This window comes from Thunnus albacares, chromosome 12, assembly GCF_914725855.1.
Source record: "Thunnus albacares chromosome 12, fThuAlb1.1, whole genome shotgun sequence".
Lineage (NCBI taxonomy): Eukaryota > Metazoa > Chordata > Actinopteri > Scombriformes > Scombridae > Thunnus > Thunnus albacares.
Window position 1 is genome coordinate 2,173,166 of NC_058117.1, and position 13,819 is coordinate 2,186,984.

At 39.1% G+C, this 13,819-nt stretch overlaps 1 protein-coding gene across 5 annotated transcripts in view; it reads right to left on the minus strand.

Moving 5' to 3' along the window:
- LOC122993661 (cadherin-18-like) overlaps nucleotides 1-13,819 on the minus strand; it is a 204,370-nt gene that overhangs the window by 97,194 nt on the left and 93,357 nt on the right. The gene's annotated exons all lie outside the window — the stretch shown is intronic.

A 13,819-nucleotide genomic window follows, 5' to 3' on the forward strand; every position in this document is an offset into this window, starting at 1 on the left:
GTAGTAATCCAGGATTGGCGATACTGGACCATGTAAAAGACCAACAATTGATCTACCAACTAGTATTGTGTGTGTATCAAAGCCTGATACCTGGCAGTCTTTCCTCCTGTCCTCTGTCCTCCTCCCTCTGCTGCTGATGTGATTCACTGCCTGCAAGTACCACTGGTAGAGAAACGCCAGCAGCTAAGTTTACAAGAATTTGCCAAATAAGATGTGTGGAAAAACTCAGATAAAGAGTTACGGCTACGTACAGACAGCTTTCATGTTATTAGCTTAACCAGCATGCTGTGGTTGTGAAAAACATACTGGTGATAGATGGGAGACTGGGGGCAAAGCAGTTGAAAATATAGCTTTTCTATGTGTTTATGCTTGTCGGAAAAAACCTCCCATATTTTGAAAACCTAAATGTTGGCAGGTATGATTGCTGAGCTCTGGGAGCAAATCTGGGTTTGTGTAACTGTTTGTGTTTCTTGACCTGTTGGATTACAGTGTTATCATAAACGATGAAACCGATGGCCAGTGGTGGAATATAATTAAGTACATTTACTCAAGTATTTAAGTACAATTTTTAGGTACTTTACTTGAGCATTTTCATTTTATGGTACTTTGTACTCAATTTAGTGGGAAATATTGTACTTTTTACTACACTACTTATATTTGACAGCTGTGGTTACTTTTAAAATTAAATTTTACATTAAATTAAAACAAAAAATGTTAAAGATTAAGAAATTCACACATTTTAGCCTTACACACTTTGTGTGTAATTTTAGCTTCTTGTCATGTTACAGATTTCTATACCCAGCTGATTTAATATATCTGTCACAGAAGCTGATTTTCTGTAAAACAAGCACTTATTACTTTAAGTACATTTTGCTGATAATACTTTGTATACTTCTATACTATATACTATACTTAGGTAGGATCTTAAATGCAGGACTTTTACTTGTAATTTGTAGAGTATTAAATTGTTGATTTATTAATCTGTAGGAGCATCTTTAATTTGGTGGCTTTTCCTGGTGCTAAGTATGAGAAGCTGAAAGCCATAATTCAAAATGAACACATGTCTAAGTGAACACATGTAAAAGCGGAAGGAATTAGAGTGAATGTAGTTTAATCTAAAGTAATGTGTTATATTTTATGAGTTCATTCTAATTCTTGTATTTAAAGTCTTTATTGGTGTAACTATCAACAGCCATACAAATGTAATGAAGTAAAAAAGAACATTTCATACTTTCCTTTGAACTGTAGTGGAGTAGAAGGATAAAGCTGCACATAATGGAAATTTTCAGGTAAAATATAAGTATCTCAGAGCATAGTCCTTGGTACTTTGTCACTGTCTGCCTCTGTTTCTTTTAGCACAACACCACACTGCATCTACTGAGAAGGAGTACAGACCGATGTATTGTGCAATGTATTGTGCATTTTTTTCAGCAAAGAAGGAGGTAGGCATGAGTGAGACAGGAAGAGAGGAGAAAGAGGTATTTTAGATCGAAAGGAACCCCCTACACACACACACACACACACACACACACACACACACACACACACACACACACACACACACACACACACACACACACACACACACACACACACACACACACACACACACACCCGTTTTGTCAGTCTGAATGTTTGGCTTTCATCCTGTGATTCTCTCCACTTCAGAGAGTCCAAGGTTAGCCATCGTTTTCTCTCCTGATAATTCATGTGCTCATACAAGCATGAAGGCACTAGGGCCGGTGCCTCCTTTCCAAGGCCACCAGAGAGCTGCAGAGAAAGGAAATTATTGTATAATATCAGCACAGAACAGATAAGAGCAAGGAAGAATGGATGTTTGGTGCAGCTTATGATGGGTGGTTTTTTTGTTCTATACGGACAGAGAAGCACTGAGGCTACGCACCTGCTGTCTTTTTGTATCCCCTTATTAAATAAGTTAATGAGGGAAAACAACAAAGAAATGATAAAAACCAAGAGAAAGAAAACAGAAATAAAGATATATTTGGAGGGGTCAGAAAAGGAGGGTGTCATATTGTTGTTTTTAAATGTGCTTTATAAATACATTTGATTTGATTTGATTTGAATTTTATGAATTGGTATCCAAATTCATCAAAGCTGAACTCAAACGGAAACATTTTTTGCAAATTTATGTTGCCCTGCTTCTGGCCTTCGATTTAGGCATCTTGTAATTGGTTTGTTTATGACATGAACACATCATCTGATCTCATTTATATTATTTCTTATTATCTGGGATCATAGGTAGGAGGCAAGCAGAGCTGCTGCTTGTGCTTATTTCACTCATTCACTGTCAGTGATAACTTTTTTAGTAGCTCCTGGTTTGAAGTACTAAAGGTAGAAAAGACTGAAAGTGACTGGAATATTTGGTATATGGGGACACACCATTTTGTTATGTTTGCAATCATTTTGGGAACTGCTAATTCCACTAATTCCATGTTAAATATGCCATTTGGTGGCTATGTGAAAATGAATCTTCTATTAACATGTGAATGTTTAAATAGAGGTTCACCATAAAAATATATATTAATAACGCTGAAAGGGTCTTGCTTTTTTATATAAAGAAAAATATGAGGCTGTTTTTATACAGTCCCTAAAACATAAGACAAAAAAAAAGTCTCTTCTCTCCTGTACCCTGTCTCCTCCTTTCTATTCCATTCCTCTTCTCCTATCACAAGTTCCTGACCTTATTTTTGTACTTAACTTTTTCCTCTCTCTTCTTATTTTCCTTCCCCTCCTCTCCAACTGATGTCAGGTAAATTCCAGCAAACATGTTGTGTTCGGCTCCCACCTGCCTGCACCACTAAGTTCATCTGTCAGCCAAGTGAGATGCTCCGCAACATGTTAAACAAGCCCTTAGCATTCAGCTGCTAGCCTCCGAGACACACTGGCTGCCACTGAGTGCGTGGCCAAAGCCTAGAATTCATTTCCTGTCTCTCTGTGTGTAGCATAAAGGAGGAACCGCCATGCTAATCATATTGATCAAGATGAAAAGCCAGTTGGAGACCTGTGGTGGATTTTAAAGCTGCCATGGGCAAGATTTTAATATAAAAGTCCACCTTTCATCCCATTAAATGTTGCTGCAATAGAGAAGAGCATCCCATCTCTAATAATGAAAGCAGCACAGATTCCCTCCGTTCACTCAAATTACATGCTAATGTCTGTATGGTCAAAGTATTTAGGAGATTTCAAAACTGTGGGTCAGCCAGACGGTAGTGAGAGAGTCGACTGATCATACATTGAAGTGTGTACAGTATTTTGTTCTTTTTCTTATCTAATATAGAGTTTCTGTCATATTTCATGACTGATTAGTTAGTTAGATTTGATTTGGATTACTCCTTAAGATTTTTTTTTTTTGTTTCCACCATGGTTTCCTCATGTCATGTCATTTAAAATTAACCTAAAGTCATGTAAACATGTACAGAACAGATTGTGGGTGTACTCACACTTGGACCCATTTACACCTGATATTAAAAGGACAGGTTTACAACTTTTCAAGATAAATTTTGCAAAACATTTTTGCACAGAACAAATTTTGTCTCCCATCACTTCCATTTAAAGCGCAAGTGAGGGAAAGAAAAAGGGATCTCTTAATGGTCAGTATGAACCAAGCGGCAACTACCACAATTTGACAGCTGCTAGATGCTCCAACTGACTCCCTTTCAAGAACTTCTCTCTAGTAAGTCATCATTTTTTTCAACGAGTCATTATGTTCTCAATCTCTAAATTCAGACCCTCTCATAAGTGTGCTCGTGGTCATTTAGGAAATGTTAATAAAATTTGAAGACTTATAGTTGCTTTGACTTTATAGTTTCCAGAGCATGAAAGGCAACACCCTGAACTCCTTATTTGGAAGGTCCTGGCTCCAAAGATGGCGCCAACCATAAGATGCAACTCAAACTGGCTCCAATGCAAACCAACAGGTGACGTCACACATCGCTATGTCTATCTACATATACAGTCTATGGTAAAAACAGGAAGAATGATTAAAAAAAGATAAACCTGTTTCAATATTCATACGGGCACCTGACTATTGTTTTCAGGCAGACTTGAAAAATTGTGAACCTGTCCTTTAACATGCAGTCAGATTGGCCTGCATTGTGATCACATCTCAGCCAGACATATATATGCAAACTGTGCAGTTTAGCCACATTTTCAAGAAAAATGTGCACCCAACAAATTGAAAGTCACCTAACTCCACCTCCACCTATCCCAATTCCCACAGAGACCTGCCAACATTTCCATCCATGGTTTCTCCCATGTTTTTTGTTTTGTTGTTTCTCCTAGGGATATGCATGACCCCTCAAACTTTATGAATCATCGTCATTCACAGATCCATAGCCTTGTATGTTTGTCTGACGTTACCGAAAGTTGCCTGATTGTCTATGAAACACAATCTACACAAACAATCCACACGCGACATACAATTTCAACCCATATGTCACCACGACCTGGCAAACCACAACCTGATTCAATGTGTGTGTGTGTGTGTGTGTGTGTGCAGCTGCTCTCTGCGCAGGCAGGTGGGCCAGCTAACTTATCTGTTATCAAAATGTCAAGGCAGGACAGCGTTCCATCTAAAAAAACCCAAATACACCGCAAAGTTGGACTGAACAGTTTCCATTCATAGGATCTTTCATGGTGTATGTATTAAACACAAGCTTGCTTCAATTCCCCATGTGTGTTAAATTAGAAAGATATCGCTGCACATTAAGAAAAACTGGCGCATCTGAGTGAATATCGGCAGGTATGCCCACGCTTCTAGTATTTGCAAGTAGTCAAGTGACTGCTTGTGTGATTTATTTCAGGTAATTGCAGACAGTGTCCATGTGCTTGTTAAGAGAGCAAGCATGTGGAGGTTTTATCAGAACCCACTGGGAACACTTGATTAATTAGGGCATCCCTCTGACTGTTGGCTTAATTTAATTTCCATATAATGAACAAATAAGTAGGATCAACCGTACGGTATTAAAGTCACAATCAGATGACAGTATAAAAAAATGCACTTTAAGGAGCTGATGAGTGATATAATTATAAAACTAGAAGCATGCAGGTCTACTGTAAATAATATTATACTATAATTTGAAAGGTTTCTGTGAATCACACGTACTGACATTTGAACCCATCTGTTTATGATGATATAAAGTGGGAAAGACAATGTGTACCAATTTACCAACCTTTTAGTTGTGTTTTTCGTCATTCTCGTAATAAAATGGTCAAATCAGAAAACAGCTAGTTTCCTTTAGTAATCCACAGTAATCACAAATATTCAATACACAACCTCAACCTGAATATTGGCTATATTTGCATTAGAATCATAACTGTTACATTATTATTAATATGGTCATTAAGTTTAAACCACTTACTCGGCAGTAAGTGGTTATCTCAGTGGTCTCAATGGTCAATATAAACTCTGATGATTGATTAAAGTTATGCAAAAGTGCTGAAAAGTTGAAACATTGTCTACTTTTTATTTCAGGAAATCAAGTTTCATATATTTCTTCATAGTCAGGAGATTGTAAATATTGATGCATTTTCACTCTCATTTAATTGAGAATGATTCAACCCAATACAATTGAATTGGTGGCTGAATGGAGACAGACCAGCTTCACTTAAATCAGTTCACTTCATCAGAGCTTGCTTTAAGAGCTATCTCAGCAATTAAGTTATGCACTTGCATAAACTGTTGGAGTGAGAGACAGACAACTAGTGTGGATCAAGCTTTAAAAACACCTGATACTAAATTTCCCATAATGCAATGTAATACTGTCTTTTGTTAGATCCTTCCATCTTGGTAAATGCCCACATTTTTTAAACCCATGCTTTCTGTCATAAACATGTAGCCTCCCAGCCCAGACTGAGATAACCTTAATGACATCATTAGGGGTCTTAAAAAGAATACCCCGAGCACAAGGTCATCTCAGTAATTTACTACTGCATAAACAAAACCTTACAGATGTTTGACCTCAATTGTACTTATCATGTGTACAGTAGATGGCTGTAGAGCATACAGAAATCCATGTGTTCAGTTACCGTTTCTGCTGTCTTGACATTACAGTTGTGTGTTGACATTTCATTAATTCAACCACCTGCCTTGATCTGCTGCCAGCCTGAGCACTCTGCACCATGTTAAACAGCCTGTTAGCATTCAGCTGCAAGACCACACACACACTCACACACACACGCACACACACGCACACACATACACACACATACACACAGTGGCTTCAGAGGGAAAAAAGATTGTTTCCACTTGAGACACAGCTTAAAGACAACAGGTAACAGCATCTAAAATCTGTTGTTTGAAGTCATGTAGGGCTGATTTTAATAAACTGGAAAGAGATTAGTGGAAGTGAAGATCACATGAGAGTAAACTGCAAGCCCAGTGGATAAAACCCTGCTTCACCCTAGTGTATCTGTGTATGCGAGGGAGGTTATCTGGCTTCTTGAACACTCTCACGGTTGACCTTGCCTTATGGGAGTCTCTGTAGACCACCAAGATGAGGACATTAACTGTGTCTGACTTCGCTCTGGACTCCTAATGGATTCTCTCTCCAAATCACACTTTTTTTTCCCCCCTAAATAGCACTACTTCTTCAAAAGAGAGCAAATCACAAAATCCCTTCAGGTGGGAGGAAATCCTCAGCTGGCAAGGAGACAAGGGAGCAAAGAGAATAATGGGAGGGAAGAGCAGGAGGAGATCGGAGAAATTGTGTATTAGAAGACAAGGTATAGGAGGGAAGGCGTGTTTGTGGTGAGAGAAGGGGAGGACAGCTGGTCCTTTGCCCATTCAGTCTGAGGTTTTTATTATTTAACCTCCTACCAGGGGAAATATCTTCCCTAAAATAGCTTAACACTGTTAAACACACCAGTGAACCTTGTCTTTCTAGGTGCCTTGTGCTGTCTGGTGCTGAATTTTCTTATTTCTGACTGATGAAATATAGATGAGACTTTTCCAGTACAGCTGCAGTGATAAATTCAGAACATGTTTCCAGTCTCTAGACATTTTAGGCATGGATATTGTTAGTGTTGCTTATTGGTGACCTAATCCTCCATGTGTTTGTGTTTTACTAGTTATGATCACCTGGAAGCTATCAGTTATGGTCAAATATTGCAAAACTCAAGTCTGTCATATCACAAATGGAGCGATTGGATGATTATTTACGCTTTCATATCATCCTGGCTGGACTACTGTAATTCCCTTTTCACGTGTCTCAGCAAGTCATCTCTGAACCGTCTACAAATGGTCTAGAATGCTGATGCAAGGCTGTTAACCAGGTCAAGCAGGAAGACTCACATCACACCCATTTTAAGTTCTTTACACTGTCTTCCCATCAGGTTTAGGATTGATTTTAAGGTTCTTGTTTTCACATATAGAGCTCTGCATGAACAGACACCTGAGTACATCTTTGACCTTCTCTATCCCTATATTGCCAATAGGTCTTCTGACCAGAGCCTGCTGGCTGTCCATCGCTCTCAGCTGAAAACAAAAGGTGATCATGCCTTTGAAGTAGTGGATCCAACACTATGGAAGTCTCCTCCTTTAGACATACGGTCTGTGGTTTCTGTAGAGGCTTGTAAAAAACAACTGGAGACCCATCTTTTCAAATTGGCCTTTGTCTCACCTTAAGATGTCTAGTGATTGTTATTTTGTGTTTCTTTTGGGGTATCCTGTCGCTTGTGTTTTTGTTTGTACTTGTGGCTTATGTTTTTATTGTTTGTATGTTTTATGGTCTTAATTTTAACTTATATTCTCGTGACGCACTTTGTGAATTGTACTTCTGTGAAAGGTGCTATATACTAAATAAAAAACGTATAGGACTCCAAATTGTGGTAATTTATTTGCATTTTGTAACATTGTTTAGAGACAGACTATCAGATCAAGCTTATAACTTGGTGGACTAATGCCCCATCAAATGATTTATTCTGTCATGTCGAGAGGATTATTACAGTGAGTTTTCAGTTTTGCCACTTGCAGTCGAGTCTCAAAAATATTCACTGTATTGGGTTCTGCACATGGACTTGCATCCATGTAATCAGTGTGTAAAACACCCTCTGACAACTGGAGGTCCTTCCTAAACACAGTAGACCTACATATGCCAGAGCGCCCTGGTAGCTGTACATGCCACAGTTTGTCCCTGGTCTGATTCCAGTCAGGGACCTATGTTGCATGTCATACCCAGTCCTGTCTTGTAATGTCCAATGAGGGCAAAAAAAAAAAAAATTCTATATGCTGTGAACAAATAAAATATATTTGTGAGAAGAATTTCTTTTTTCTCTTGACTGAGTCTAGCACCGGTACTCAGCTCGTACCTGCAAAGCTCAACACGAACTGATCTTTCACCCCATTATCTCTAATCAATTTCTATCTGCCCTGTTAATATAAAACCTAACCTGACTTTACATCAAATATTGGCTCGCAGCTGCTGCTGGACAGTGGTGGCAAAGGCTTGGAATGCAGAATATCATGGGAACGCACAACTGGGGAAAATAAACCATGAAAATGAATAACTTCAATGTAAACAAACATAGTTGATATGTGCAGATTGTGCAGTAAGAAGCACCATACATGTTTTCAATGGATTATGTTTATCATTTGTTTCTTCCCGGTCGGCTCTACTTGATGGCAGAGGATCACTTACACCTCTTCAGCATTTAAATATCTGGACGAAACAGTGATGGAATTTGTGCGCTTTTCAAACACTAACCAACAAATTTCCAAATTTAATTCTACCATTATCAGCATATTTGGATTGATGTATATTAATGTTTGGGGTGTCCTGCATTTGTAATTTAGAACTTCAGGTGCTTCACAGAGATGAACTCTTTTCTCTCTCCCAGAGACCTCAGCCTTTCTCCCCATTTCACCTGTTGCTGTGTTGAAAGGGGATGAGATGAGCTCAGGTGATTGTTCATTACTGATGCTCACCCTGACTCCATCTGCTGATTCTGTATTCCTCCCACTATTAATGTATTCAGCCTCTCCTCCACGTTGTGCCTTGTTTGCGCTTATGATCAGGAAAATTGCAAAACTGTGTTAATCACACCCACATGCACCATACGCCAGGAATTAAGACTTGAGTGCGCCTTCACCCTATTTCAGGAAAATAAGGCCTTTTGCAAGATTGATATTAACAGGTCTTTTTCAACAACAGTTTCACCTGTCATCACAGGAAAATCACAGCTATTACTAACACCAGGACTCTGAAACTGAAGGAGTTAATTGAATTCAGCTGTTATTAATTTTATTATTTACACCTGTGCTTTTTGTACCGTCATATGTCAGAATGCGTATTATTTTTTAACCGAGTGATCACAGTTACATCCTGTATTGTTTTGGTGTTTTCTGTCCACAGCTCCAGCTTGATCATTTGATTTGGAAGCACATGTGCAGGCTTGTGGACTAAACTATGCAGGGTATATGCCAATTCCCTTTATGACTGATCCTCGCTTGACCCGCAAATCGTTCCGGTCTGCCATCATGAAGGCTGTTCCAAAGCACTTATTTCTGCTCTGAGGGGAGGGGAGAGGGGAGGGTTCCCTGAGGAGGCTTGAGTGAGTTTAAACAAGACCAGCCTTCAGGGAAGTCTTTTACTGGCTGACCCTTTATTTAAAATCAGTTCACTAACAAAGACCATGCAATATGGATTTGGTATTAGATAATATGGAAGGACAGCCAGGATGATGTAGGAGGGATGGATCGAGGGTCCAGAGGGAGAGATACGAGATGAAGGGATGATGGTATGGGGGGGTGAGGGTTGTTTCTTCTTTTTGGAGGCTATTAGATTGAGCCTCCAAAAAGACTTCAACTGGAAAGATGTGTGTGAGTGTTTCTGATATTGTTCAGATCATGGCGGATCATTGGTGAGGTATTCTGGAGAAGACCAGAATTTTAATGATGTGGTCAGAGATTCCCTGCTTGGAAACGGTGGAGGTGGCTCCAATATGGAAGGAATGCCCAGAGTATAGCTTGGGGGATATTCCAGATCTGGATAAGACTTGGCGAATGTGGTAGTGGAACCAGAAGCATGTGGCTACGTTACCTGTCTCTGAGATGAACCGAGGATCTTGGGGGGGAAGCTTGACTGGCTAGTCTTGAGGCAATGTAGTCACATATGGGTTCATAAGGATTAAGGTATGAATCTAGTCGAAAGAGGTAGATGGGTTGAGGGACACCAGATTGGATGGTCATGCTGTATTTATTATTATTAACCTTTATTTCTGCAGGCAGGGGCCATTGAGAGCATGTTCTTTTTTCCAAGGCCCCCCTAAGTACAGAACATACAGAAAAATACATACAGTGAACAAATTCGAAGTAACAAACAACAAGATTTACAGCAAGCATACAAATAGAGACAACATTCAAACACACATTCACACTGTAACAAATCTGCCGGTCAAACTAAAGATATACGATAAGCATTCAAGTAGAAGTAGAGTTGCTAATGATATAAGCCTTGGCTCTAGTTGGTCAGCCCCAGTGGCCTATTAAGGATCAATAGCACAAAGAGCATTTAACACTTTGATATTAGTAAATGGCCTCAATGAAAAGGTCTGAGTGCCCAAATTGCCTTTCCAGCTAAATACAGTATGATCTGAGACTGTTTGAGAAAATATGTTGTTTTAAAATATATAACCTGATGAAATGAAGTGTTCATTGAACGTATCACAAGTATTCTTTCCACCAGAGATAACATAAGAACCTCGGACAATTTCATAAGGTAAGGATGAAATAGAATTATGTGTTAACGATTTAACCTTTTTCCAGAAATTTGCTGGATTTTCTTTACTTTCAGATAGTGCAGTGACATAAAATGATGATTTGGCTTTTCGAATAAAAGTGAGACAGTTATGATGCTGTTGATGGAAATAATGCCAGTCAGAGGGAAATTTAGTTGTTTGTGCCTTGTGCCAGGCAGCATCCCTTTTATGTAATAATTCAGCGATTTCTGAACAAAACCAAGGGTTGTTTCGTCAAAGGTGCATGCTTGTCTGTAATGGAATTAAATGGAATTAATGGAATTTCAAGCCAAATGTCGATCAGGAATCTCCAGGGTAAACCCAATATCACTGTAGAAAAATGCTCAGAAAAATTTTTTCACTATGATGCATGGTTTAGATCTGTTTGAAATGTTTTAGAACTGTTTTTGCCAGTAAAGTGGGAAACTGTGAATCCACGCTGACTACAGCCACCATCCTCTGTGAAGAAGCAAGCGACAAACTTTTCAGAGCCATGGCGGGTAAATGTTTGTTACTAAAACATTTTGGGTGGAACGTTGCCTTGAAATGTGAGAGAGGATGTGGAGGTTTTTTTTTTTTTTTACTTTACTACCCAAAGAAACAACACTGACATGACCAAGCTGTGTTGTAGGATACAATTATCTTACAAGCCAGTGTAAGTGAGCTTATGTAACCTTTGTTGAGATGGCATTGTAGCCATGAGTGGTAATTACAAGACAATGATAAATACTTAATAGTAGTGCAAGTACAAAAAAATCATAAAAAGTCAGTGAACTGATTCAGCAATGTCAGTTACACTGCAATATCTAGTTAAAGTTTGCTAACATTAGCTAACATCAGCCATCAGAACAAGTAAGGCTGTAGCAGTAAAAACCTTTGAGTGTATTGAATTGGGTAAGAGTTTGCTTCTTATGAATTATTGTCATTTGTAAGATGAAGAATGTGTTATTCTTATTTTAAATGGGTATTTACTCTACACATGAAGCTCATTTTACTGGTCATGGTTAGTACTTCTCAGCCTGTGACAACAGTTATTAGTATGTCTTCTGTGACCCTGGAGGGAGTTTTATCATGTCTGAGAAAATGACTCAAGTGACACCACTTTTACAAAATTACAACTTCATAACAGAAATGGCAAACTCACGATGTCAGGTTTGAAATATTGGGCATTTACCAATCAGGGAAGGAAGGAAGTTATAGTAAAATGTAGGGTCCAGTGTTTTGGAGGTTTGATTCATTATAGAGATGAAAGTTAGGATTTCTCTGCCTATTATTTTTTCAAAATTATGTCCCTTGCAATTCCCTAGACCTTACAGGAGTGTAATACAAAATTGCTGGAGAATCCCTCCAAAAAATTACATAGTCTCACTTTAACTCAATGAGTGGGTGCCCCTTGTGCCATTCTGATGTTGTTGCAGCAGGTGATCAACACTCTGTATATGCTGAATAGGAATTCTTCCATTCTGACCCTTAGAATTTGAATGAGTGCTTCCTGATTCCAGCAATACAGGAATCTTACTGGCTCCTGTCTCCCATACTGTTGCCTCCATGGATGCTACTCTTTCTCTGACAAATTGGAGTTGAGTGTTGCTGACCCCAGATTTCCAACTGTGGGCAGTAAGGACACTGAGCATTGGCTCTTAGTGACACACACACAAATTGTTTTGGTGGAGCCAGCATTCAGTCTGTCAAGTCAACTATGCTTCTCAGTATTAGCCTTAACCTTCCTGCCTTTGTCCTGTTCTGCCTGCTGGTGTACGCCTTTGTGACCACCTGTGTGCTGTTTGTCCACCATCTGGAAGTTTTGGCCCTTTGGTTCTGTTTATCACTTTTGATTGCCTTCTAATTGCCAATAGTAAAGGACCCAGCATGTTTTTACACCAATCTGTGTGCCATGTGAGGTTGTGGGCACACTGTCCACAACATCTGACAGCAGAGGCGGTTACACTCTGGCACTACGGAAAAAGCAAACCAGCAATCCACTTGGAAGTCTGACATAAAACTGTGTGTATCTGCGGATTCCCTCGAACAATACTGATTGTTTGGTGCCATCTACATTTTAAAAAAGTGAATTGTTTGCTTGATCCTGGTTGATGACTTTGACCCCTTCCCAGTTTGATGCTGTGACCAGTTTTGATCTGGTGGTCCCCACAGCTATCGCATATGATGTCATACATCTCTCCAGTCTTCCTCTAAGGGTCTTAATTGTAGGAAGGATTCCCATCATCCAATTACAGAACTGAAGAATTGTGGGTGTAATTTATTTGTGGCACATGAAATTTTGAAAACCAGCATAATAACCATTTAAAGGTCCTGAGCCTGCATTTCCACAAATAAATACTGCTGTTGTTAAACCTGCATCTAATTGCACATTCATACTTTGACTCTTTGGCCAGGAACAAATTGAATAACTGAACAACAGAGGGTGGGCAATATAATGTGTACATATCAACACACACACTTGCTAACAAGGTTTGTGTGTGAGAATCAAAAAGACGGCTTTGTAGACATATTACGCCACAAATACAAGTGTTCTGAACACACTGACAGCAGAGAAGTGGATTATGTAGCAGGACTGGTTTGAGAAGTTTCTCTGGATGTTTTGACACTTTTTTCACCCCATGAAAGTGGGCCAACTTTGGAAACGGTGAAATCTGACATGAGTAAAACCTGACTGGAGCTGCAACAGAGAATGCTAGAAACTTTTCAAGCCAACAGGGGGCTACTGTTTGATTGTCAAAAAGATTCAGTTAGAATATTACTTTAATGATGTGTTCAGGAAGATGATGTGAAGGTAGATTTCCCTATTATGCCAGACAGCAACTGTGGTTGCTAAAATATACGTATCGCCATAATTTTGAGTTTTCAAGATGTCATGCAGGTTTAACTGGCTAACTATGTGCAAGAAATTGTTTGAACACACAAAATGAGAGTTCCATGCCCCATGTTCTTGCTGGCTACATGCAGAGGTATGAAATCCAAATACTCTTGATAAATTAGATTTACTGTACTTTTCTGTTTTTATTCCACTTTTTCTGACATTTAGTCAGATGAGTGAGATGCA